The sequence below is a fragment of the Sminthopsis crassicaudata genome, chromosome X, assembly GCF_048593235.1.
Source record: "Sminthopsis crassicaudata isolate SCR6 chromosome X, ASM4859323v1, whole genome shotgun sequence".
NCBI classification, from domain to species: domain Eukaryota; kingdom Metazoa; phylum Chordata; class Mammalia; order Dasyuromorphia; family Dasyuridae; genus Sminthopsis; species Sminthopsis crassicaudata.
The window spans coordinates 48,675,221-48,702,366 of NC_133623.1; the positions used below are offsets into that span (position 1 = coordinate 48,675,221).

The 27,146-nt window shown below is 34.6% G+C and overlaps 1 pseudogene; it reads left to right on the plus strand.

Annotated features, from left to right (window-relative positions):
* Positions 1–13,274: 13,274 nt before the first annotated feature.
* LOC141549030 (E3 ubiquitin-protein ligase Mdm2 pseudogene) overlaps positions 13,275–27,146 on the plus strand; it is a 33,533-nt pseudogene continuing 19,661 nt past the window's right edge.

A 27,146-nucleotide genomic window follows, 5' to 3' on the forward strand; every position in this document is an offset into this window, starting at 1 on the left:
AAATTGAGATTTGTGCTCTTTTATTTGTTTTACTGCTCTTCTATATACAATAAGGGTTAAGTAAAGCACAGAGGAACAGTAAAATTTCTGAGTTCAGATAATTAAAGCATGTTAACCCAATAGCACTATGCAGTTTTCTTAGAATAAGAATTAAAATTATCTCACAAGAATTAAAAAAAAAAAACAACACTGGTAACAAGTGGTTTTGCATTCGCAAATTTGAAAATATAAAGGGATTAAGAAATCTGGTATTGGTCCAAAAGTAAATCAGTAGGACTAAGTGGGTTTCAGATGCCTACTCCCCAATATACATTAGGGTTTGATGAGCCTAGAGGGGAATAGATACACAGCCATGAAGTGTTAAGTGTCTGAGGCCAGATTTGAACTCGGGTCATACTCAAACATGGAGCATTTATTAGTAAGAAAAACATGAATGTAACACTGGGGAGAAGGGAAAATCTAATGTGAACCTTACATCTTAATATATGAGCAATAAGTAAAAAATTACAACAACAATTTTCAGCCTCCAATGTCTAAATAAATGATCAGAGGTTTTTTTTTTTTTTTTTTTTTTTTAATTTTTTATTTTATTTTATAATTATAACATTTTTTGACATTACATATGCATGGGTAATTTTTTACAACATTATCCCTTGCACTTACTTCTGTTCAGATTTTTTTCTCTTCCTCTCCCAACCCCCTCCCCCAGATGGCAAGCAGTCTTATATATGTTAAATATATTAGAGTATATTCTAGATACAATATATGTGTGTAGAACCGAATTTTTTGTTGCACAGGAAGAATTGGATTCAGAAGGTAAAAATAACAGTTTACATTCATTTCCCAGTGGAGGTTTTTTTATTTTTAAAAACTTTTATAGTTGTTATTAAAGCTTTCTGTTTTCAAAAGATATGCATAGATAATTTTCAAAATTTGCCCTTGTAAAAATTCACCTTGCCTTCCAGATTTTTTCCCTCCCTTCTCCCTAGTCCTCCTTTAGGTGTGAAAGAATACATTCTTTTATAAACTCCAAATAATAGATCACATCACTATGTTCACTTTTTTTATTTTTCCTTCTCTTGGTTTTTCTATTTCATTCTGATTTTTCACTCCCAACACGATTTATATGGAAATATTTTTAAAATTAATATATTTGTATTTTTTTTCCTTTTTGATCTGATTTTTCTCATGCACCATCTTAATTTTGGAAATATGTTTAGAATTTTTGAAGAGCAATCTGACAATATGGAATAATAGTTTTAAAACAATTGTGCTTCTTACCCATTGTTTTGAAAATATAAACATTGAAAGTTTTGTTTAAAACTATCAAAAAGGACAATTGTCAATTTTTTTTAGCCCACAAAACTGGTCTAAACAATCTAAATGTCCCACAAACAGTCAATGGAGCACCATATTGCAATTAAAAAATTAAGTATGTATGCTAAAGGAATGTAAAAAGTATGTATGCTAATTAATCTAAAAGGAAGTATAAAATGCAAAATAAAAAAAATATGAACAAAGAGGTTTTTGACTTTGTTTTTTTGACTTTGTTCTCCCTTTTAGAGACAGAAAATGGTTGAAAAGTTATTGTCAATTTAATTAACTCATTATTTATTTATTTAAAATGTAAATTGGTGCTAAACAAGGTCAATTGATGGAATCTACATTTCTTGAGAGCAGTAGTTCTGTTATCTATGTCCCCATAAGTGCTTGGTGCTTAATAGATATTTATTGATGGACTGAATTGGTTGTATTCATGTTTACTATATAGTAAATTATTTTTAAATTGCTTTACAGTCAAATGTGGTAGTGGTAGTACATTTCATTGGTACCAGGAGAAATGAATCTTATGGATTCAATGAATTCAAATATTCTGGTGTCTCAACAGCCTCACTGCCTCCAACCTGGATCTGATGAGCTCCCAGGAGGGGTTAGGAGCAGCATCAGCTCCAGGTTGGAGGCAGTGAGGTCACAACTTAAATAGGCCTCCTTGCTCTTCCATCCAGGCTCCGAAATAAAACAACATGCCCCTCCCCCTGCATAATGACCAGAAAAAGAAAGGGCTTTACTATGGGGGTCAAAGATACTAACACAAAATCTAATAAAGTGATCTTTAGAAGCCGTAGTTTGACAAATTCTTTTTAATATTAGAATTGCCAGATGTAGAACCAGAAAAGTTGACTTCTCTTAGAAAGATGTAAAACTCCATAGTCCTCAAAATACTTAAATTTCAACAAAGACACAATGGCACGTCTCTCTCATGTTGCATTGTTAGCTTTATGGAATTGTCCTTTAACTATAAAACACATAACTAGAACGGTATTAAAAATCTTTTCTGTCAAAGGAAAAGATGTGATTACTGTATTTAAGTTCAGTAATGTTAACATGGAGGTCAAGAATAAAATTTGAGAGTAATATGGGATCATGGGAAAATTCATTAAAGATATATTTTAGTCTCTTGAGTATATCCACAGAGCTCCATGTCCACAATCAGTTTAAAAACTTAAGTATCCTAAGATATGAACCTTTTAGTCCTCAAGTCCAACAAGACATAGATAATATCTGCTCCTGTTCAGAAGTCTGGAGGGGAGTGTCCTTTCTTTCTGTATATCTGAAAGCAGGCTCACCTCAAGTTTCTGTGTGCTTGATTGGAATGACTACTAAGGATAGTCATGCTTAGCCTCCAATTGAATGTTTCAGTGTAAGATTAATCTAGGTTTGGAATTCCCATTTCAACAGGCAGGTTGAAGAGGGTGGGCACAAGTTTATTACTGCTCAGAACCTTCATTTAAATAAGACAGGAAAATAAAAAAGGAAACTCATAGCACAAAAGTAATTAATATACAACTAATAAACCCAGTGGCCACTATAACGACATACAACATACATCATGGCCACTCTGAGGAAAACACTGGAATTGCCCTGCTGAGAGACTTCATGGTCACAGCTATTCATAGTGGCAAGTGACAGGCATTGGCAGGCAAGTTGTCTATTACTTCCTAGCTAAATTCTCAAAGTCCTTTCCACTAAGAGGCTTTTCTCAGCTGAGAACAAAGAAGGCACTGCACTAAGGACTCTCATTTGATATGTGACTCTTGAGACGTAGCAACATCCCAGGTACAGGATGCTCCATCACATGAGACCCCCCCAAGAAGACTATTTGTTCATTCCTTTAGCAGGACTCTTTTTACTCAAGGAACTGGCCAGGTTTCCAGGGTAAACACTGGCCTACAATGACGGATACTCAGTGATTAATACACAAGAAAGGATGGCCTTCCAACTTCTTGGTGTTTTCCTGTGTTTTTCACATTGATAACTTAAAGCACGTTCTCATGTTCTCAGCAGAAAGTTATATAAAAGACAGAGCTGAGACGCATTTAACCTTCCTTACATGCAGAGAAAGTACAAATACCTGACACTCTGTAAGTGGTACAGTACCCCATATGCTTCTGTTTGTGGATAACATTGTTCTGATTGTGTCACAATTTAGAATGCCATGGGGTCTCCTAAATGAGATCAACAATAGCTCTCAAGATTTCGGCATAAAAATCCATTAAAACATTAAGGGCACGAAAAAGTCCATTTTTTTGTTTTAATATGTCATTTGATTGAACTACTGTATCAATATAAATAATTTAGATATTCTAGATGCATGCTGAACTGGGTCCAGAGGAGAAATAATTAGGTAATAGACTGGATCGAATATGGGGAATCAAACAGTAATTGTTCCCTGAAATAAAAACCTTAAGAATCAGGAAGACCTGGGTTCAAGTTGGGCCTCTGACACATGCCAGGTGTGTTATCAACACAAATCGCCTCTCATCTCAGGCAACTTGTTAGTTGTTGCTGTTGCTGCTGTTGTTTTTCAACTTCAATACTATTTTACTTTTCCAATTATATATAAAGATATTTACCATCATTTATTAAAGGATTTCTTTTGTTCAAAGGCATCTCAGTAGGAGGTTATATTCAACTGCAAATAGAGAAGAGGGAAGGAAATTCTCTTTTTAAATCTCTTGGGTTGGGTGGTTTGTTACAAAGATTCCCATCTCTCTTCCTCCCTCCAGACCTTCCCCTCTCCCAGTTTCCTGCTTTTCTTGTAATTTTAGATACATTGGTATTATTTGTACAAAAACGTTTAAATTTTCCATTTTACCTCAAATTATCCATTTCACTTTGCCTTTATTTGTGGGTTTTGGTTATAAACTCTTTCCATATCCTTAGATCTGAAAAGTAATTTTTCCATTATCAAACGATTAACTTAGAATATCACCCTTTATGTCTAAATCATGACCACAATTTGAACTTAACTTGTTTTTTTTTCTTTTAATTTTTTTGATTTAATTTTTATTTTATTTTATAATTATAACTTTTTTTTTGACAGTACATATGCATGGGTAATTTTTTACAACATTATCCCTTGCACTTACTTCTATTCAGATTTTTTCCCTTCCTCCCCCAACGCCCTCCCACAGATGGCAGGCAGGCTTATACATGTTAAATATATTACAGTATATTCTAGATATTAATATATGTGTGTAGAACCGAATTTTTTGTTGCACAGGAAGAATTGGATTCAGAAGGTAAAAATAACAGTTTACACTCATTTCCCAGTGTTCCTTTTCTGGATGTAGCTGATTCTGTCCATCATTAATCAATTGGAATTGGATTAGCTCTTCTCTATGTTGAAGATATCCACTTCCATCAGCATACATCCTCGTACAGTATCATTGTTGAAGTTATAATGATCTTCTGGTTCTGCTCGTTTCACTTAGCATCAGTTGATGTAAGTCTCTCCAAGCCTCTCTGTATTTCTCTTGTTGGTCATTTCTTATAGAACAATAATATTCCATCACATTCATATACCATAGTTTACCCAACCATTCTCCAATTGATGGACATCCATTCATCTTCCAGCTTCTAGCCACTATGAAAAGGGCTGCCACAAACATTTTGGCACATACAGGTCCCTTTCCCTTCTTTAGTATTTCCTTGGGATATAAGCCCAGTAGTAGTATGGCTGGGTCAAAGGGTATGAACATTTTGATAACTTTTTGGGCATAATTCCAGATTGCTCTCCAGAATGGTTGGATTCTTTCACAACTCCACCAACAATGCATCAATGTCCAAGTTTTCCCACAGCCCCTCCAACATTCATCGTTATTTGTTCCTGTCATCATAGCCAATCTGACAGGTGTGTAGTGGTATCTCAGAGTTGTCTTAATTTGCATTTCTCTGATCAATAGTGATTTGGAACACTCTTTCATATGAGTGGAAATAGTTTTAATTTCATCATCTGAAAATTGTCTGTTCATATCCTTTGACCATTTATCAATTGGAGAATGGCTTGATTTCTTATAAATTAAAGTCAATTCTCTGTATATTTTGGAGATGAGGCCTTTATCAGAACCTTTAACTGTAAAAATGTTTTCCCAATTTGTTACTTCCCTTCTAATCTTGTTTGTATTAGTTTTGTTTGTGTAGAAACTTTTTAATTTGGTTTAATCAAAATTTTCTATTTTGTGATCAATAATGGTCTCTAGTTCTCCCTTGGACACAAACTCCTTCCTCCTCCACAAGTCTGAGAGGTAAACCATCCCATGTTCCTCCAATTTATTTATCATTTTGTTCTATATGCCTAAATCTTGGACCCATTTTGATCTAATCTTAGTATGTGGTGTTAAATGTGGGTCCATGCTTAGTTTCTGCCATACTAATTTCCAGTTTTCCCAGCAGTTTTTGTCAAATAATGAATTCTTATCCCAAAATTTGGGATCTTTGAGTTTGTCAAACACTAGATTGCTATTTTTATTCACTATCTTGCCCTGTGAACTTAACCTATGCCACTGATCAACTAGTCTATTTCTTAGCCAATACCAAATGGCTTTGGTGACTGTTGCTTTATAATATAGCTTTAAATCAGGTACACTTGGACCACCTTCCTCTGACTTTTTTTTTCATTAGTTTCCTTGCAATTCTCGACCTTTTATTCTTCCATATGAATTTTGATGTTATTTTTCCTAGGTCATTAAAATAGTTTCTTGAGAGTCTGATTGGTATAGCACTAAATAAATAGATTAATTTGGGGAGTATTGTCATCTTTATTATATTCACTCGGCCTATCCAAGAGCACTGAATGTCTTTCCAATTATTTAAATCTGACTTTATTTTTGTGGCAAGTGTTTTGTAATTTTGCTCATATAATTCCTGACTCTCCTTTGGTAGATATATTCCCAAATATTTTATAATATCGACTGTTATTTTGAATGGAATTTCTCTTTGTATTTCTTGCTGTTGGATTGTGTTGGTAATGTATAAAAGTGCTGAGGATTTAAGTGGATTTATTTTGTACCCTTCAGCTTTGCTAAAATTCTGAATTATTTCTAATAGCTTTTTAGCAGAGTCTTTGGGGTTCTCTAAGTATACCATCATGTCATCTGCAAAGAGTGATAGTTTAATTTCCTCATTTCCTACTCTAATTCCTTGAATCTCTTTCTCGGCCCTTATTGCCGAGGCTAGCGTTTCTAGTACTATATTGAATAGTAATGGTGATAGTGGGCAACCTTGTTTCACTCCTGATCTAGTTTATCACCATTACATATGATGTTTACTCAAGGTTTTAAATATATGCTCCTTATTATTTTAAGGAATAGTCCATTTATTCCTATACTCTCAAGCGTTTTTAGTAGGAATGGATGTTGGATTTTATCAAATGCTTTTTCTGCATCTATTGAGATGATCATATGCTTTTTATTAATTTGATTATTAATATGGTCAATTATACTAATAGTTTTCATAATATTAAATCAGCCCTGCATTCCTGGTATAAATCCCACTTGGTCATAGTGTATTATCCTGGGGTTGATTTTCTGAAGTCTATTTGCTAATATCTTATTTAAGATTTTAGCATCATTATTCATTAAGGAAATTGGTCTATAGTTTTCTTTCTCAGTTTTCGATCTACCTGGTTTAGGTATCAGTACCATGTCTGTGTCATAGAAGGAATTTGGTAGGACTCCTTCAATCCCTATTTTTTCAAATAATTTACATAGCATAGGAGTTAGTTTTTCTTTAAATGTTTGGTAGAATTCATCTGTAAATCCATCTGGTCCTGGGGACTTTTTCTTAGGAAGTTGGTTAATAATTTGGTCTATTTCTTTTTCTGAGATGGGACTATTTAGACTACTTACTTCTTCCTCTGTTAATCTGGGCAAGCTATATTTTTGAAGGTATTCTTCCATTTCATTTAAGTTATCGAATTTATCGGCATAAAGTTGAGCAAAGTAGCTCCTAACTATTGTTCTAATTTCCTCTTCATTAGTGGTGAGTTCACCCTTTTCATTTTCAAGACTAACAATTTGCTTTTTCTCTTTCCTTTTTTAAATCAGGTTTACTAAGGGTTTGTCTATTTTGTTGGTTTTTTCATAAAACCAACTCTTAGTTTTATTAATTAATTCAATAGTTTTTTTTTTACTTTCAATTTTATTAATCTCACCTTTTATTTTTTGAATTTCAAGTTTTGTGTTTGTCTGGGGGTTTTTAATTTGCTGCTTTTCTAGAAATTTTAGTTGTAAGCCCAATTCGTTGGCCCTCTCTTTCTCTATTTTATGCAAGTAGGCCTGTAGGGATATAAATCTTCCCCTTATTACTGCTTTGGCTGTATCCCACACATTTTGGTATGATGTCTCATTATTGTCATTTTCTTGAGTGAAGTTATTAATTATGTCTATGATTTGCTGTTTTACCCAATCATTCTTTAGTATAAGATTATTTAGTTTCCAATTATTTTTTGGTCTATTTACCCCTGGCTTTTTATTAAGTGTAATTTTGATTGCATTATGGTCTGAAAAGGATGAATTTACTATTTCTGCCCTACTGCATTTGATTTTGAGGTTTTTATGCCCTAGTATATGATTAATTTTTGTGTAGGTTCCATGAACTGCTGAGAAGAAAGTATATTCCTTTCTGTCTCCATTTAGCTTTTGCCAAAGATCTATCATATCAAATTTTTTTAGTATTCTGTTTACCTCTTTGACTTCTTTCTTATTTATTTTGTGGTTTGATTTATCTAATTCTGAGAGTGCAAGGTTAAGATCTCCCACTAGTATAGTTTTGCTATCTATTTGCTATGTATCATCAATTCTTCCTTTGTGGATGGATAACATTTTTTATCATAAGCCTTTCAGAGTTATCTTGAATGATTGTTATTGCTGAGAATAGTTAAATCATCTTACAATACTGCTGTTCTTTTATACATAGTGCATTTCACTTTGTATCAGCTGATGGTTTTTCTGAGAGCATCCTGATGGTCCTTTCTTATAGCACAATAGTGTTCCATCACAATCACAGACTACAATTTGTTCATCCATTACCCGCTTTTGAGGACCATCACTTCAGTTTCCAATTCTTTGCCACCATAAAAAGCTGCTATAAATATTTTGTTCATATAGGTCCTTTTCCTTTAAAAGTTATTTTTGGATATAGACCTAATAGTGATGTTTCTAGGTCAAAGAATATGCATGGTTTTATATACCTTTGGACATACTTCCAGATGGCTCTACAGAATGGTTTAATCAGTTCTCAACTCCATCAACCATTGATTAATTGCTCATTTTTTCATGTTCCCTCCAATGTTTATTTTTCTTTTCTGAGTTATTAATCATTATAATAGGTAAAAAGGTAGTACTCCAGAATTGTTTTAATTTGCGTTTCTCCAATCAGTAGTGAGAATAGTTTTTCATATGGCTGTAGAAAACTGATTACTTCATTTGAAAAATCTTCATATCTTTTGATCATTTGTCAATTGTCTATATATACTCCTTCTAACTGCCCTAATAAAAAGAAAATTCAGGGCACCTAGGTGCCGCAGTGGATAGAGCTCCAGCCCTGAAGTCTGAGTTCAAATGTGACCTCAGACACTTAATAGTTTCTAACTGTGTGACCCTGGGCAAGTCACTTAACCCCAATTGCCTCAGCAAAAAAAAAAATTAAACAAAGAGAAAATTTTATGAATTGCAAATATAATCCTTCCATGAGGAATGGAACCTGCCTTTTGAATGACCAGTGCATATCGAACTTGAGGAGATAGGAAGACTTATTCTCAACAATAGGAATCACATAACCAACAATCCACTCTGAAGAACAGGAATATAGAATGTCATCAAAGTATTTTATGACAGAAGGGGAATAAAATCTATTTATATTTCATAACAGCAAGGGACAAAAGGGAGAGGATTCTACTGATACCTTCAGAGTATCAAAAAATGTGGAAGCCTTCTCTCATGTTAGATAGATCCAATTGGTGAACTTTTTGCAAGAGTTTCACAGAATGAGCAGGGATAAATGATTGACTTCTCCATCTTTGGAGGGAACTATTAAATTTATGACATTAAACATTTACTTAGTTTTGAAAGAGAACCTTTGAAACATTTAGTTAAAACAAACCACATTATAGTGGTTTTTTTTTCCAATAGTAGAACTCTTCATCTATTATCATTGAAGAAGGATAAAAATAATGAAATCTGGGGCAGTCATACTTCTTTTGCCCTTAAATTCTAGGATATACAGCCAACAGAAGTGCCATTGACTAAAGGTAGCCAAAATCTCGCCCACATCCAAGCAAACTACATATGGCAGAGCTACTTGGACTCAACATATTCTCATGTCTTTGAGGTATTAATTTACTCTAATATGCTAAGATTTTAAACATATGACATATTTATCAAATAATATTTCTATTATTTTTCTAATCCTTGGACACTCATTTTTTTGTGTTTTTTAGTTATACATATACACTCATTAAAAACACATTACCTTATGAATTATAATAAATAAATGGGTATTCGTTAACTAAATGAATAAGATTTTGTGTAATATTTATTACCCTTCTTAGTTTGGTTTTAAAGATATATAAAGAGCTATACAGAATAGAAAATCTTAAATAATTTTGCATATACTTTAATTTCTGAAGAGGGAAAAATGTTGATGTGGTGGTGATATTAACATTGGATAGATATGTATGGTACAATACGTACCAAATTTATCTTTTGCTTCTTAGCTCCTTCCAAAATATCTTCTTATAGAGGAGCCATCTATGATAGAATGTCAGTTTTAGTGCAGATGGAATTATGAAGTATAGACCAGATTTGATCATAATATGCAAATAAGAAAAATATATTTGGAGTTAAAGGATTTTATGTATTTTGCAACATTGTGTAGATTTGTTTCTAATCATTTCAGGTTGGCTTTAGTCAGATGAAAAAAATACTGAGTTCTCAAGGATCCCAAACTTGGCGATATTTGGATTGTTGGTAGTCAGTAAATTGGAGAGTAAAAGAGCAATCCATATTTAACTTAGTTTGCCAAAATATTTTTCTAAAACTTTTTTTCCTGTATGGTTTTTAGATCAGTGTTTGAAAACTGTTGGGTTTTTAATTTAAAATAAACACTACAAGTATTTCCTTTTCCTGAAATATGTATATTTGAGAGGGTAATATCCAAATCTTTAAATATTGATCTTCTTCATAAAATGATTAAAATTTAAATGGTTCTACAGTGAAGAACTGGAATTACTACAGTGGTTTATTATGTCATTCAAAGAAATTATTTTGTGATTTAACTGATGAGGTAATATCTGGAATTTTCTTTGGCTTTTATTTTTTTACTGTGACACTAAAGGGATAATGGAGTTGTCGATAAATAATCATGTGATTGAAAAAAGAAAACAAAATAGAAGTATTTCCTGAGGTTATTTGCTGAATAAGGCTTAAGGCAAAACGTGAAAAAAAAATTATGGCTATATAAAACAGGTTCTTTTGAAAAGATTTTATGATGGTTAATATCTAAAAACAAGATGATGAATATGGATGAATTAGTTATTTTGACTTTAAAACCTTAACTTTTTTTTGGAGGGGCGGGATACTTCCCTCTCAATAAAATACAGCAAGTATATAGTATCAGACTAAAGGTAGACATGTAATAATTTTTTAATGTCTGTAATTGAAAGATTCTTTTAGAAAATTAAGTACTAATAAGCATAATACAAATTAAAATCAATAGAAAAATTAGAATTTGGAACATTATAAAAGTTACAGTTTTGCAAATATGTATTTTTTTTGAAATGACTTTCTCTTTCTCTCTTTTTCTCTCATTCTTTCTTTTTCTTTTACTGTCTCTCACATTTTCTCTATCTCTGTCTCTTTCCCTCTTTGTTCCTCCCTCCAAAAACCCTCAAAGGTTCTTGATTATGTCTGAATGTAAAGGCAGGGGTGAGGTTTAAAATTTTTTCAAGATTGTAAACATAAATTATGTATTTTTTCATAAACTTCACATTTATGTATAACCATACACATTTATTTATAATCCTGTGACTTTAAATGACCTTGTATCACCGGTAAATCACAACAGATAAATAAAACCAAACTAATCTTTATGAATATATGATACAATACAAAACAACCCAGTTGTGACAGAACACATGTTATAGGTAAGTAGTGTTGTGGATAGTGTGCTAAGCCTAAAATCAGGAAATGACCTCACACATTTGTTAACTATGTGATCCTGGGCAACTCACTTAACATTGCCTCACTTTCCCTATCTGTCAAATGAGCTACAGAACGTAATGGCAAACCACTCCAGTATCTCTGCTAAGAAAACCACTAATGGGGTCTTGAGAAGATCTTCTTTATGTTGAAGATCTCCACTTCCATCAGAATACATCCTCATACAGAGTTGTTGTTGAAGTGTAGAATGATCTCCTGGTTCTGCTTATTTCACTCAGCATCGGTTCCTGTAAGTCTCTCCAAGCCTCCCTGAGTAGTTTTAGAAATGACAAAGGAGCTAGGCCTGGTCAGAAAGCAGCTTTGCTCAGAAGAGAATCTGAATTGGAGCCACAAAATGAGAGAGGAAACTGTTAAAGGAAAGAACAGACAAAAGTGCTCTCCTTTCTTCTTTGTATTCAGGTCCTCAGAACAGAGGTTCTCATTCCTATACTGTTCTTTACCATTCCTTAGATTGGATTCCCAAGATGGAGACAGTGGCTTAGAGTCTGGAACTGAACTGCCCTTCCCTTAGTGAGGCGAGGTTGTGGAGGGATTGGGCCCATGTGAAGAGGTAAATCCTGTACTTGAGGCTCAACCTATTTAAAGGTCAAAGATAAATATGGGAGTTATGCCCTGGGTTTTTGGTTTATAAGCATTTGCTATGTTCTGTACTCTAAAAAGGAGTATTTTAAGTATAAACGATAGGCAAATAAATGCATTTTTACTTCTCATTGCTTTAGATCAGATATCAATTATCCAAATTCCCAAGGATGCTATTTTATTGAAATCCACACATCCAGCCAGCTCTTGATCTATCTATTTATTCATTCATTCCGTTATTAGTTTATTAATTTATTTATTTATCTATTCATTAGTTTATTAATTAATTAATTTATTCATTCATTCATTCATTCATTTATTTATTGCTGAGGCAATTAGAGTTAAGTGATTTGCTGAGGGTCACACAGCTAGGAAGTGTTAACTGTCTAAGGCTAGATTTGAACTCAGGTCCTCCTGACTTCAGGGCTGATGCTCTGTCCACTGTGCCACCTGGTTGCCCCAACTCTTGATTCTTTTTTAGAATTGTTTGGCTTAATGATTCCGTTTTTATACCAGTACTTGAACATTAGTATTTTAATTCTTCCCAACTCCTCTCCTCCAGTTAGACATAAATATCATGGAAGAAAGTTTTCAGATTTTGATTATTCTCTCTAGGATTGCTAGTATACAAATTCTATGAGTAAATAAAGTATTATGAAAAGATTTAATTCAACAAAAATAAGGGGATAATATCAGTGCCTATGAAGAGCTGTGATTAACTTTTAAGAATCTCATTTAGACAACTGTTTGGACATGTATACATATATTGTATTTAATTTATACTCTAACATATTTAACATGTATTGGTCGACCGGGGGGGGGAGGGGAAAATTGGAACAAAACGTTTGGCAATTGTCAGTGCTGTAAGATTACCCATGCAAATATCTGGTAAGTAAAAACTATTAAAAAAAATCTCATTTAGTCAACAGTGTCTCTCAAACAGATTGCTGCCTGACAACAGTAGCTAAACTGGGTGAACAAGTTCAGCATTTGCCTATTCTGTGACTAACAGATCCCATCTCTGCACCCCCTCTCCCTCTCCCCACTTCCCTCTCCTTCCCCCAGCCATTGTTAAAAAGGAACTCAGGATTATCAGATCCTGGGCTAGACAGTCCACGTACATCACCTGTGATCATGGCCAAAATGGCCCAGCACCATCGGCGTCAAGGCTCAGATACAGCTGTTCTACCCACTACTGAGCAGGTGAGCCACTCCAGTGCTGCTCCTTTCCTTTTGGCAAAGCTGACAGGCTGGATCTCATCACTAAACAACCTTGTGTGGTCTTATTGGAGAGGTAAACTCTTTGTCCTCTCCAAAGTGATCTTTATTTCTTCATTGTTTCCCAGAGCTCCCTTTGGCCCCAAAGGCATATTCCCCTTAGAAGGTTGTAAGTTCCTTTTTTTCACACTTATATTCCAGGACCTAAAACACTGGATAGAAGACATCAAATGGTTATTCTTATAGTGGTATAGCCTGAGCCAAAGGGCATTTCACAAAAGTTATATGTATGTTGACGGTAAGTATGTATTTGGTGTGGAGGGGGGAAAAAAGGATACCTGGGAAAAATGTGGCTCAGCCAAGGTAAACTGGCTTCTTTTTTTTCTCTTTAATCGATTTAGGAGGTATAGTCAGTATAACATGGCAGATAATAGAGTTCTTGTGATCTCACTGGTATAAAATTTACTCTCAGATAAGCAGATCCTCTCTGGGCCATGACACCTTATGCTCTTAGAAACTTGACCAGAGTTCTGAATGAAGAGGGACAGGTGGGATTTAGACCCCAGTTCTCCCAGCTTTGAGGTTAGCACTCTCTCCATGCCCCTATTGGTGCCTCACATTATTTGGTTTTTAAGTCCATTCAGCACACATGTATTAAGTACCTATTGTGTAGGATAAAATTTGGGGAATACAAGCACAAGTCTTTATTTTTCCACTATACTACACAGCTGTAAGAAAGTTAGATTGGAGAGGGAGAAGTTAGAACCAGGGAATAATTAGTAATTATAGGAGAAAAGTAATGAACATCTGAACTACAAGAATAGAAAGAAAGAAATAGTTTAGAAATGCAACAGATTAACAGAGAAATAGTGTCAACAGGCCCTGGAAATTAATAGATGTGGAGGATGAGAGAAAATGAACAGTTAGAAATTTTTCTCAAGTTTCTAATTAAGTAATAGAAAAAAGTAATAGTGCTGTCACCAGGAAATGGGGGATTTGAGGGAAGAGACAGGTTCGGAAGCAGTGATGATGAGCTTCAGGTTTAGATGCATTGAAAAGGGACAGAAACACAATTGTCCTAATAGGCAGTTGAAAATTTAAGGTTGGGGTTCAGGATAACTTTAGAGAGTGTATCTAGATTTCAGATACATTTGTCCAAATAGGATAATTGAATCTATGTTATGAAATGAAGTCTTCCAGAAGTGAAATATAGAAGGAAAAGATTAAAGAAAAAAGATGATAGTAAACATTTAAAGTTAATCTCATTTGGCTTGAAATGTTGAACTGAAGCCAAATTAGATGAAATGTAATCAACAGCAATAAAAACAGGTATACGTTTAAGTAAAATTAAATTACTTCCACAAATATGGGCTAGGAAAGAATTTAATCCTTTGGGAAAAATTTGAGGAGACAGAGGAAGAAGTATTTTAATTGACCATAGGCTTAGTGTGTGAATCAGTAATGTGAGGAAGCTTCTTAAAAAAACCCAAAAAGCTTTAGGTCAAATTAATCCTGTTATCCTAGAAAGATTCTAGAAAGTTTTTATCCCACAGAACTCTGCAGGGGTCAGTTTTCTCATTGTACTGTTTGTGAAGATCGAACTAGATCATGTATCTAAATCACTTTATAGATTTTTAAAATGCTGCATTAATGTAGTGATCATCTTCACAATTATAACTAGAATAGAGGAATGTTCAAAAATGCCTCTAGAATTGGGGTAGTGGTAAGAAACCTGCCTGCTTTGGATGTGAATCCCAGTCCCTCTGGATTAGAGATATTAAATATGTATTGGGTGGATCGATTGCCTTGTTCCTCCATTAACCAAGGGAAGAATATTGTCATGGGTTTGATAGAAGATACTGTGACCTTACTGTTTTTCTTGATGTTCTACACTGCTAATCCTAAGGCTGGACTCCATCCCTCTCCCCATACTTTGTAAATGACAAGAAATCAGGTAGATAAGGATTGAAGGGTTGATTGTCCTTAAGGATTGCTTGCTTTTTGAAAATAGATTGAGTAAGAGGAGACCTTTCATGTGGTAAAGTACTTAAGTACTTGAATTTCAGTAACCAAAACAATATACTCCTTTCCCAATGTCTGCAGAACTCTGACATAGGTACCAAACTGAGATTATGGAAGGAGGGAGAATGAAAGACAAATTAACACATATAAAGCAATCCTCCAAAAGCCAAAATGAATCCCCTGAGTCCAAGGAGCCTGGACAGTTTCACCAGTGCCTTAACTTCAAAATGAGAGGGAGACACAAAGTGATCATGTACTAAAGTGATAAAAGGACCACAGGAACGGACTTCATGTTTGTAATGTGGTGTATTTCTCAAATACTGGAGAAAGACGGGTATCGTTTATTTTAAACAGTTGTTCAGGAATAAAGTGTTGCCTTTGAATTCCTGCGTGATGAAAAATTTTCTCCTAAGATTGAAAGCAAAAAAGTCTTTAGAGTATTTCTAGTATTAATTAATTTCAGGAGGACCCGAGTTCAAATGTGGCCTCAGACACTTAACACTTCCTGGCTGTGTGACCCTGGGCAAGTCACTTAACCCCAGGCTCAGGGAAAAAAAGGTGAAGATAAAAAAAAAGAAAGGTGAAAATAAAAAAAATTAATTTAGATCTAGAAGTTGAAAGGCAGATGATGATCACATATCTTGGCTAAGATGTTTAAAAAAAACATTAAAATTCTAACCTATTGCATTATATTGGTCTGGAGAACTTACTGAATAAATATATCCACAGGAGCATGAGATTTAGAGGTAATACATTTTAAAGCATAATGCTAACCCAGCAGGAGTTCTTAACTTGGGGTTCTTGAACTTGTTTGGAAAAAAATATTTTTGTAACTGTATTTCAATATAATTGGACTCCTATGTAAATTCTGTGTATTCTATTTTATACACTGGAAAACATTCTGGGAAGGAGGTCCACAGACTTTACCAGACTTTCTTTCCCCAAAAGGTCCATGACACACAAAAAGTTCAGAATGCCTGATACGTATGAAAAGGTGATGATTTGGAATCAGTTTGGATTCAAATTCCTACCCTGCTATTTTTTATCAGTGATTTAAACTCTCTGGCCTCAGTTTGCTCATTTTACAGATAAGGGTACTGAGGCCCAGAATTTATGATTTGAATCCTGCTCCCCTGACATTTAATCCATTCTTCTTTAAACTAGATCATTCAGATGAGCTTTGGGAAAGAATTTCACCAAGAAAACTTTGTTTTCCTCCCCAACTTTCATTGTTTTACTTTGTTCTTTAGAATCTCTTAAGAGGTTAGAGTAGTGGAAATTTTTTTTAAATGGTTTCCCCCCCTACAGGACCAGGCATTCTCCATAACTATCATTTATCAGTGATAAATCATTGTATCAATAGGTATCGATAGATCCTATAGTGTTTCTTACATGAAAAACATCTGTATTCAAACAATTGCAGAAATTTCTAAGGACTGTACTTCCTCTCATCACCAAAGAAAATTATCACCTAGGAAGCCAGCCTACTGTAGAAATGAACCATACCTGACTCCTTTCCTGTGAAAGGTATACTTAGCACTGAGTCAAACAGCTGCAAACTCTGGCAACAAGTGAGTCTATGGGATCACCTTCACTTCACCTTCAATCATCAATGTTACATATTAAAGACACCCAGAGAAAGATCTGGAGCATACTGGGTGGACCTTCTAGAGCAGAGGCTCTCAGTACTTCCTTACTGCTTAAAAATGATTGAGGACCCCTTTCCCTTTCCCTCCTCCCCGCGACTTTTGTTCATGTGCATTTTATCTATCTATATTTGATATTAAGAATTAAATATCTTATTGTGACCTTGCTTAATTCCTGAAGAGCCTTTGGGAATCTGGGGGACTTTCTAGCACACTTAGAAAGCCATTGCCTTATAGAATATGTGCTATAGACCAGAATTGCAAGCTGAGAAGTCCTGGATGGAGGGAGTGCCCACATCAATAAAGCATGGATCCATTAAAGTGGTTCTTTTGTAGTAATCTTGGATCTCCTCATGCTAGGAAGTAATGAGGAACTAAAACTGTGTGCATTGCTGATTGTTGTGGGGGAGGTTATTCTTAAGGCTTTTTTTTAAAATAGCATTTTATTTTTTGAGATACATGCAAGTACATGTTTTCAACATTCTTTTTAAAAATTAATTTATTTATTAGTTAATAAGAAATTTTAAAAACATAATAATAAATACATGATAATATAACATCAAGAAATGAATAAATATGTATTAAGTGCACACTATGCCAGACAGGATACCGTGGAAACAACATTCAATTTGGATTGAGAAGACTCAGGTTTAAATCTGGTTCTTTTACTCTTTAAATCTGGCTCTTTAAGTCATGTTTTCAATATTCACCTTTGCAAAACCTTGTATCCCAAATTTTTCTCCCTCCCTCCTCTTTGAGACAGGTTAAACATGTGCAATTCCATTCCTAAGGCTTTAAGAAACATTAACTGAGTTATTAGAAATGACATGCACAGAGTGGCATAAAATGCATCAGAGAACCACGATTTAAAAAAAAAAAAAAAAACCAACAATAGGTAGACTTGTCAATTAGTAAGAGAGAAAGTTTAATCTTTGAGTGCTGCCCTGATACTTCTGAACAATAAGACTTTTTTTTTGTTGAGTAGATTCTCCTGTGGAGTATTTCTGGGGGAACAAGAATCAAAAGATGAAATGAATGCATTACTAGCTGCATAGTTAGAAAGCAGAACTCCCGGAGGCTTGTAAATGTACAATCTTTTAATAATTTATTAAGTACTGTGCCAAGGGTTAGGTATACAAAAAGACACAAAAGTCAGTCTTGTTTACCTGCCCTCAAGAAGTTCACAATCTGATAGGGAAGCCAGTAAGCAAATATGTATAAACTATATATAAGGTAAATAGCAAATAATTGGAGGTAAAATAGTGGAATTAAAAGGTTGAGAAAGACTTTTGGTAGACAAACAGTTTTAAATTCAAATGGAATTGGCATCTAGTAACCATAAGGGTCCCTTCAGGATGTGTATTGACTTAATTTTAAAATTAATATTGTTGTAGATAGAGTACCAGCCCTGAAGTCAGGAGGACCTAAATTCAAATCTGGTCTCAGACACTTAACACTTCCTAGCTGTGTGGCTCTGGGCTAGTCACTTAACCCCAACTGCCTCAGCGCCCCCCCCCAAAAAAAAAAAGTTATATTGTCCCTTTTATTGTATTTTTATTTTTTTTCTAAACATTTTACAGTTAAATTTTAATCTGGTTCAGTCTATATTGAAGTGTGTTTTGGATCCCGTATTTGGCCTCTTTAGTTGGGATTTGAAAGGAAGCACATTCTAGAGATGAGGCAACCAGAGAAAATGGATAGGGAGATGGAGTGTCTTGTTCTTAAACAGTAAGAAGGCCAATGTTGCTGAGTAGAAGAATTAGAATTATGTCTGACTGTCCAGCATGAAATGATTTGCTAGGAAATTCCAAGGAGATTGTTCCTGTCCCTTGGAGGAAGAGATTGTGAAGAGGTCTTTACCTTTTTTATTTGCCTTTCTTTCTATCCTCTGCAGTTAGTACACTGCCTGGTACATTGTAAATAAATAATTTTTAGTGCCTGGCACATTGTAAACAGAGTTTTTTATTTTATTTTTGTAAATACAGAAACATGTATTTGTAAGCAAATCAGTGCTTGTTTGACTATTTTGACAAAATACATAGTAGGCTCTTCTTTGTTTATTGAATAAAACAGCTTCTGTATGATTGCTTCAGAACTACTCTGAATAAAAATAATCAAAATCTTCCCATTATTTAGATTCTGTTACACTAAAGAGACTTGCAATATTAATTCATTCTTTTTTTTTGGATCTTTTCTCTTTGCTGCTATAATCTTCTCCCCCAGATTTATCTCTCTCTTAGTTTGACCTTGCAATCCATACAGTTATTAGGTCATCTCTTAAGCACAACTCTGGATTCCTCAAACCCAGTTACAACACTCTCTATTGGCTATTAGCTGCTTTCCAAATAAAATCTTAAACTCTCATTTGGCATTCAAGGCCTTCCAAAGATCTGCTCAGAAATGTGCCTCTCAGTTACTCAAGCAACTCTTGCTTTGGTCAGTGAGATAGCTAGCACAGTAGAATGGAAGAAGCCCTGGAAGGGGAAGGCAGACCCAGATTCTCTCTGTAATTATGCCATTTTATAGACACCCAAATATTTTATTTTGTCTACAGTTATTTTAAATGGAATTTCTCTTCTTATCACTTGCTGCTGGGGTTTGTCAGTAGTATATAGAAATGCTGATTATTTGTGTGGGTTTATTTTATATCCTACAATGTTGCTTAAGTTGTTGATGGTTTTCCAGTAGGGTTTTGGATGATTTTCTAGGATTCTCTAAGCATATCATCGTATCATCTGCAAAAATTGATAGTTTAATTCCTCATTGTCTATTCTAATTACTTTAGTTTCTTTTTCTTTTGTTAATGCTAAAGTCTGCATTTCTAGTACAATGTTGAATAACGGTTGTTATACTGGATATCCCTGTTTCATCCTTGATCTTACTGGGAATGAATCCTTCTTCTCTCCATTATAAGTAATGCTTGTTGTTGAAAACACAAGCAAGACCAAACATCCTCAAGAGATCTGCTGGGCCCTTCCATTTCTTTCCCACAAGCAGCCTTCACACCAATCCCTATTGATACTTGTCAAGTATGGAAAAATCTCCTAAGATTTTGCATTTCTTTAAGCTAATGATTCTCTAGGACAATTTTTCTAGTTAGTGGCTTCATTTACTATTAAACTACATTTAAAAATGTTAATGTATAAAACAGGGGCATCTGGCTGGCTCAGTGGATACAGCACCAACCCTGAAGTCAGGAGGACCTGAGTTCAAATTTGCCCTCAGACACTTAACACTTCCTGCTGGTGTGACCCTGGGCAAGTCACTTAACTCAATTGCCTCAGCCAAAAAAAATAATGAATAATAACAAATGTATAAAATAAACATGTATCCAACTGTCTCCTTCTTTATAGACATTAAAGTTATATTAGATTGTTATTTTTTAAAAAATTACTTATTAATTATAGCTATGTGGAAACTTTTAAAAGCACATAGCAATAACTCTAAAACTTGAGGGAGTGTAGAATATGTCATGTGACTAAACGTACATTTGTTTCAGAGAAATATAGATCAAGGAGCCTGAACTTGTATAGTAGTCGCTACTGAAGTGAATTTGTCCTTGAAATTAACTTGTCCATTTTTTCATCTTACTTGCCTTTGGGTTCTTTCATTGAGCAATAAAACAAATAAAATCCAAAATGTTGTTTTCAGGTGACATATTTATGGCATGCCTGTCAAACATAAATGATTTTGTTTTAACAGTTTTAGTTTAAGAAAGATAATACTAGCTGTTTCCCACAAATTACAAGTGGCAAGTTATCAGGGTTCCATAACACTAAATGCTAGGGTCTCATGGCTTCTGAGACTATTTTGTTTAAAAGAATAGGGAAAGGCTCAAACATTATTAAGAATTCTGCTTTTATCAATTTTGTGACAGTCAGCAGTGCCCCATATCCTTAGTATAGTGTGTGTTTATAGCCTGAGATAGCCTAGAGGAGACTCCAATATACAGACTTATGCAAATGCATACACAGAACAGAAAGTGGTCTCATAAGTATCTTGATTTCCCAGACTTACATTGCTTTATAGTAATGCAGCCTCCCATGTTTCTTTTGCTTTCTCTCTCATAAGGAGAGTATATTGCTTTACAGTGAGAACTAGTTTAAACCACCATCCAAAGAGACCTGAATTCTGGCTGCTTTTATAGTCTATTAGTAGATTATATCCGAATTTGAGAGAGACTGAAGCTATTTGAGTAACTTTTACCTTTTTGTTAAAGTTTACTTTCTTGTTTAGTAACACAGAACAGGTTTTATTGATGGCATCGAATCTTGGCTTTCTTTCTAGAGGAAAGAAGTTAATTGTGATATATAAGGGAAATATATGTGGAAAGTGGTATTATACCAGAGGATCTTCAGGCATATTCCTGATGCTATGTGACATAAATAGTTAATACTGCCATCATTTTCCCCTCCTTCCCTCCACCCCCTCCCCTAGATGGCAGGCAGTCACATACTGTCAAATACATTACAGTATGTCCCAGATACAGTCTATGTGTGCAGAACCAAATTTCTTGTTGCACAGGAAGAATTGGATTCAGAAGGTAAAAATAACCTGGGAAGAAAAACAAAAAAATGCAAACAGTTTACACTCATTTCCCAGTGTTCCTTCTCTGGGTGTAGCTACTTCTGTCCATGATTGATCAGTTGGAACTGAATTAGATCTTCTCTTTGTTGAAGATATCCACTTTTATCAGAATACGTCTTCATACAGTATCGTTGTTGAAGTGTATAATGTTCTCTTGGTTCTGCTCATTTCACTCAGCATTGGATCATGTAAGTCTTTCCAAGCCTCTCTGTATTAATCCTGCTGGTCATTTCTTACAGAGCAATAATATTCCATAACATTCATATACTACAATTTTCCCAACCATTCTCCAATTGATGGGCATCCATTCATTTTCCAGTTTCTAGCCACTACACTCCATCTAGATGAACATGAATAGTAGAATAAAATAACATGACCAGTTATTTGAATTGGCTGGGCAAGCTCTCTGCTGGTAAGTGTATGAATTTTGTAAATTGGGTCATTCTTTTACCTCTCCCAGTTCACCCTGAAATCTCATCTATTAAACTGTTTGTGTTTTGAAGTCTACACCAGAAGATGATGAGGTAGATTTTTTTTAATCTACCTGCTTAAGGAATTGGTTAAATGTTTTCTATGTTGATTGCTTTTATACCACAATTTGAACTTTTAATTCGAACTTAAATGTAATGTCATTTAAAATCCCTTAAATTTCTTCTGTTTATCTCTGTTACCCTCATGAGTAGAAGAAAACCTCATGCTGATTGTATTTGAAAGCATACAGTCTGTTTCCCTTGGAACTGAGAAGTAGATAACACAAGCATTGTTGTGCCCATTTTATAGGTAAAGTTTAAAAAGGTGAAATTGCTTGCCGTCTCCTCACAGATTCAAGTAGCAGAGCTGGTCAGGACTCCCTGCTCTGCTCCCATGCCACTTTTCTGTTTGGTTGAGGGTCAGTTCTTCATAGTCAGAACACAATTTGTATTAAATCTAAAAAACTTGTCTGGATAAAAATGAAGTAATGAATTGGTATCAATGGACCTTATTTTAGATATGCCAGATACAGCAGGTAGAAGAAAGTGATGCCGACTCATCTGATGAAGAACCTAAAATACTCTTTAGCCCTAAGTATAAACTTTTCATTTTCTGTGATAGTCCCCCAAAAATTGGAGATGAGGTATGAATTTAGAGTTAGAATTAGAAAAAATGTTTCTACTCTTTTTTAAGAGGTAAGAAATTTGCATAATGTGCTTAATTTTTAACATTATAATACATATTAATGACTTAAAGCTGTCTTTTCTTGCTATATATGTGTTGGTTTATTGGAGCACAGTTACAATTTTTTCTTAAATGTTCATTTTTATATTATGTACTTATAAGATTGCATCTTCATTCATTAACTGATGTGGAGAAAGATTGTGTTCATTAAACTATAAGATTCTATCTTCTTACTTGGTTAATATTGCCAGTTAGTTTTCACTTATAAGAATAAATTAGTAGGAAAGTAGATTTTGTCATGCTAAATATGAGAAGAGATGATATACACTGTAGAGAGATCTGTGCTTCCTTGGGTGACTAGATCGCTCTGGGGAGGACAAGGCTGTGTAGGAGGATGACTCAAGATTCAGTCAGAATCCTTGTGCCAGGAAGCTTCTAAAGCAGGTAGACCTCCATGGTGAACTTAGGGAAGGGCGTGGGCAAGCAAGTTGAGGAGACTTCAATGAATATGTGATGTGTATTCCTGCTAAAAGGCATGTCCAAATCATTGAGATCACAGATCTATTTGGAAGTGATAAAAACACAATTATAATGTATGCCTCGGAAAGATTTGTTTTAATTTCATTGTAATGTTGGAAAATAAAACAACTGAAAGTTCAGCTTACTTCTTAATATTGATATATTGAGGTCAAGTTGACTGAAAAGTTTCAGATAACGTCCTGTATATAAATATTTTGAAGTCCCTAATCTATTTTGAAGTACATGATCTAGGAAGGACATAATCAGTATTTTTATCTCATCCTGCTCACAGAAACTTGTATATTGCATACTTTTATAATTTTAACAGAACTCAGTGAAAATAATTTTATAACTCTTTGATTTCATTTTAATATTGCAAGAAAGCCTTGTAGACTCCATGCAGGCTTAGTTGTGTGTAGATGATGTGTTTTAGAGTAATCAGTTTGGGTTTTTGGTGGTCCTTTTATGTCAAACTGAAAATGGGTCACTGAGCTGTACATCAGGATTTCTGTGGGCTACACATTGACTTAGTTAATGGTATCTGCTTTACTGCATTTCTTTATTTTGTAACGTTTTCCAGTTACTTTTTAATCTGGTCTAGGGAGTACTCGGGAGTGTGGTGTGTCCCCGAGATATGGATTTGAAATTTCTCGTCTAATCTCTGAACTCTGTTGGTCAGAGAATTTTGCTTTTAGATTATCCATTTGTTTGCATCATCCTTTCCTAATTCCCTGCCTCTCTTCCGACTGAACCATATTGGTTTGTCAGGGAATCGAGGTTCAGGTTTTTCTTGTTCTTTTAATTTCCATTGTTGTCTTATGTATGGTTCTATGTATCTTTGCATCATTTCATGCAGTTCTTCCCAAGTTATTCACAAAGTTAACTATTTCTTATAGGGCAATACTATCATGCTACATTTATATACTACAATTTGATGACTAAGCAGTCTCTTCTTGGCCACTACACAAAGTGCTGAATAGGAATAGATGTACTGACCACTTGGCTTTTCTACCAGTGTGTCACCCTTTTTTCTCTCATGGCCTCAGTGCTCCAGCTCAACTGCATTACTTGCTGTCTTGTATCTCTTTGCTTTTGTTCAGGCCGTTTTCTGTTCCTCGTGTGTCCATCTGGCTAAGTGGTAAGGTGAATAATAGAGTGGTGGGCCTGGAGTTAGGGGGATCCGAGTTCACTTCCAGCCTCGGACAATCGCTAGTTGTGTGACCCTGGGCAAGTCACATATTCTCTGCCTGACTCAGCCACTATAGAATGGGCGCTAATAATAGCACCTACCTTGCAGGGTTATTGTGAGGATCAAGTGAGGTAATATTTACAAAGTATACTTAGCCTTTTACCCAAACTTTTTTTTCTAGTCTTGTTTCTTGTAAGCAGAGGCCTTCACTAAAGTCTTAATCTAATGCCTTGTTATAACATTATACAATGATCCTGACTTCTCAAAAGTTATTCCACTGAGACTTGGGCTCTAGCTGATTCTTACCAAGCCGAGAAGTCTAGGCCCAAGTGAAGGACTGTCAGTGTGTGTTCTCTCAGGACCAAGCTAAGTCAATTTAGAGAAGTTTGTCACCCGAAGCGATAAATTTGGGGACTACTAGTAACTCATTAAACCTTGAGGTAAGGGAGAGTTATATTTATGTTTATACTTCACGATGTGTGGGGTACGGAGACCCTAACCCAAATTTGACTACTGGCAGACTCCTCAAAGTGAAGGTAGCAAGTTTTATTAGAATCTCGGACAAGTGGCAAGTCCAGAATGAGCAGGGCTGCCTTACAGAAGCAGAGAGCTCCTTTAAATAAGCGAGGGCTACCCAACCCTCCAAAAGAAACCACCTGATGCAAAGCTTTTTATATGGGGGGTGTGGGGATAGTGGGCTGAAGAGAGATGAGGTAACTACCAAACAAATTTCTTCCAAATCATGTGATTTCTAATAAAGCAAAACAGAGGGCTAAGGCTTCCCTTACTGTTAACTCCCAGCTGCTTACCTAAGCAGGGGTCAACTGGTTTCTTACCTTCCCCAGATCTTTGGACGTCTCTGGATCTGATTATCTCAGTCAGAGAGCTACATCTTTAGAGGTTCCTCTACAGAGAACTCAAGTCACTCAAGTATGCAGCAACAGGTCTTTATTCTAACTCTTTACATAGTGTTCCCTAACGTTCCATCTAGCCTTCCTTCTGGAGTTCTTTCTTCCTTGGAGTTCCCTTGAATTCCCACAAAACTGGTCTAAACAACCTAAATGTCCCACAGACAGTCAATGGAGCACCATATTGCAATTAAAAAACTAAGTACTTAAGCTAAAGGAATGTAGAAAGTATGTAAGCTAAGTAATCTAAAAGGAATTATGAAATGCAAAATAAAAAAATATGAACCAGTAGACTTTTGACTTTGTTTTTTTGACTTTGTTCTCCCTTTTAGAGAGAGAAAATGGTTGAAAAGTTATTGTTAATTTAATTAACTAATTATTCATTTATTTAAAATAATAATTTTCAAAATTCGCCATTGTAAAAATTCATCTTGTCTTCCAGATTTTTTCCCTCCCTTCTTCCTAGTCCTCCCTTAGATGTCAAATAATACATTCTTTTATAAACCCCACATAATAGATCACATCACTATGTTCACTTTTTTTCTTTTTCCTTCTCTTGGGTTTTCCCTTTCATTCTGATTTTTCACTCCCAACACGATTTATATGGAAATATTTTTTAAATTAATATATTTGTATTTTTTTCCTTTTTGATCTGATTTTTCTCATGCACCATCTTAATTCTGGAAATATGTATATAATTTTTGAAGAGCAATCTGACAATATGGTATAATAGTTTTAAAACAATTGTGCTTCTTACCCATTGTTTTGAAAATATAAACATTGAAAGTTTTGTTTAAAACTATCAAAAAGGACAATTGTCAATTTTTTTTAGCCCACAAAACTGGTCTAAACAATCTAAATGTCCCACAGACAGTCAATGGAGCACCATATTGCAATTAAAAAACTAAGTACTTAAGCTAAAGGAATGTAGAAAGTATGTAAGGTAAGTAATCTAAAAGGAATTATGAAATGCAAAATAAAAAATATGAACCAGGAGATTTTTTACTTTGATTTTTTTGCTTTGTTTTCCCTTTTAGCGACAGAAAATGGTTGAAAAGTTATTGTCAATTTAATTAACTAATTATTCATTTATTTAAAATGTAAATTGGTGCAAAACAAGGTCAATTGATGGAATCTACATTTCTTTTTTTTATTATATATATATGTTTTATAATATTATCCCTTGTATTCATTTTTCCAAATTATCCCCCCCTCCCTGTATTCCCTCACCGCGATGACAGGCAATCCCATACATTTTACATGTGTTACAATATAGTTTAGGTACAATACATGTGTGTGAATATCATTTTCTTGTTGCCCAATAAACATTAGAATCAGAAGGTACATGCAACCTGGGCAGACAGATATTAGTGCTAACAATTTACATTCATTTCCCAGTGTTACTTCTCTGGGTGTAGTTGTTTCTGTCCATCATTGATCAACTGGAAGTGAGTTGGATCTTCTTTATGTTGAAGATTTCCACTTCCATCAGAATACATCCTCATACAGTATTGTTGTTGAAGTGTACAGTGATCTTCTGGTTCTGCTCATTTCACTCAGCATCAGTTGATGTAAGTCTCTCCAGGCCTCTCTGTATTCCTCCTGCTGGTCATTTCTTACAGAGCAATAATATTCCATAACCTTCATATACCACAATTTACCCAACCATTCTCCACCTGATGGACATCCATTCATCTTCCAGTTTCTAGCTACAACAAAAAGAGCTGCCACAAACATTTTGGCACATATATGTCTCTTTCCG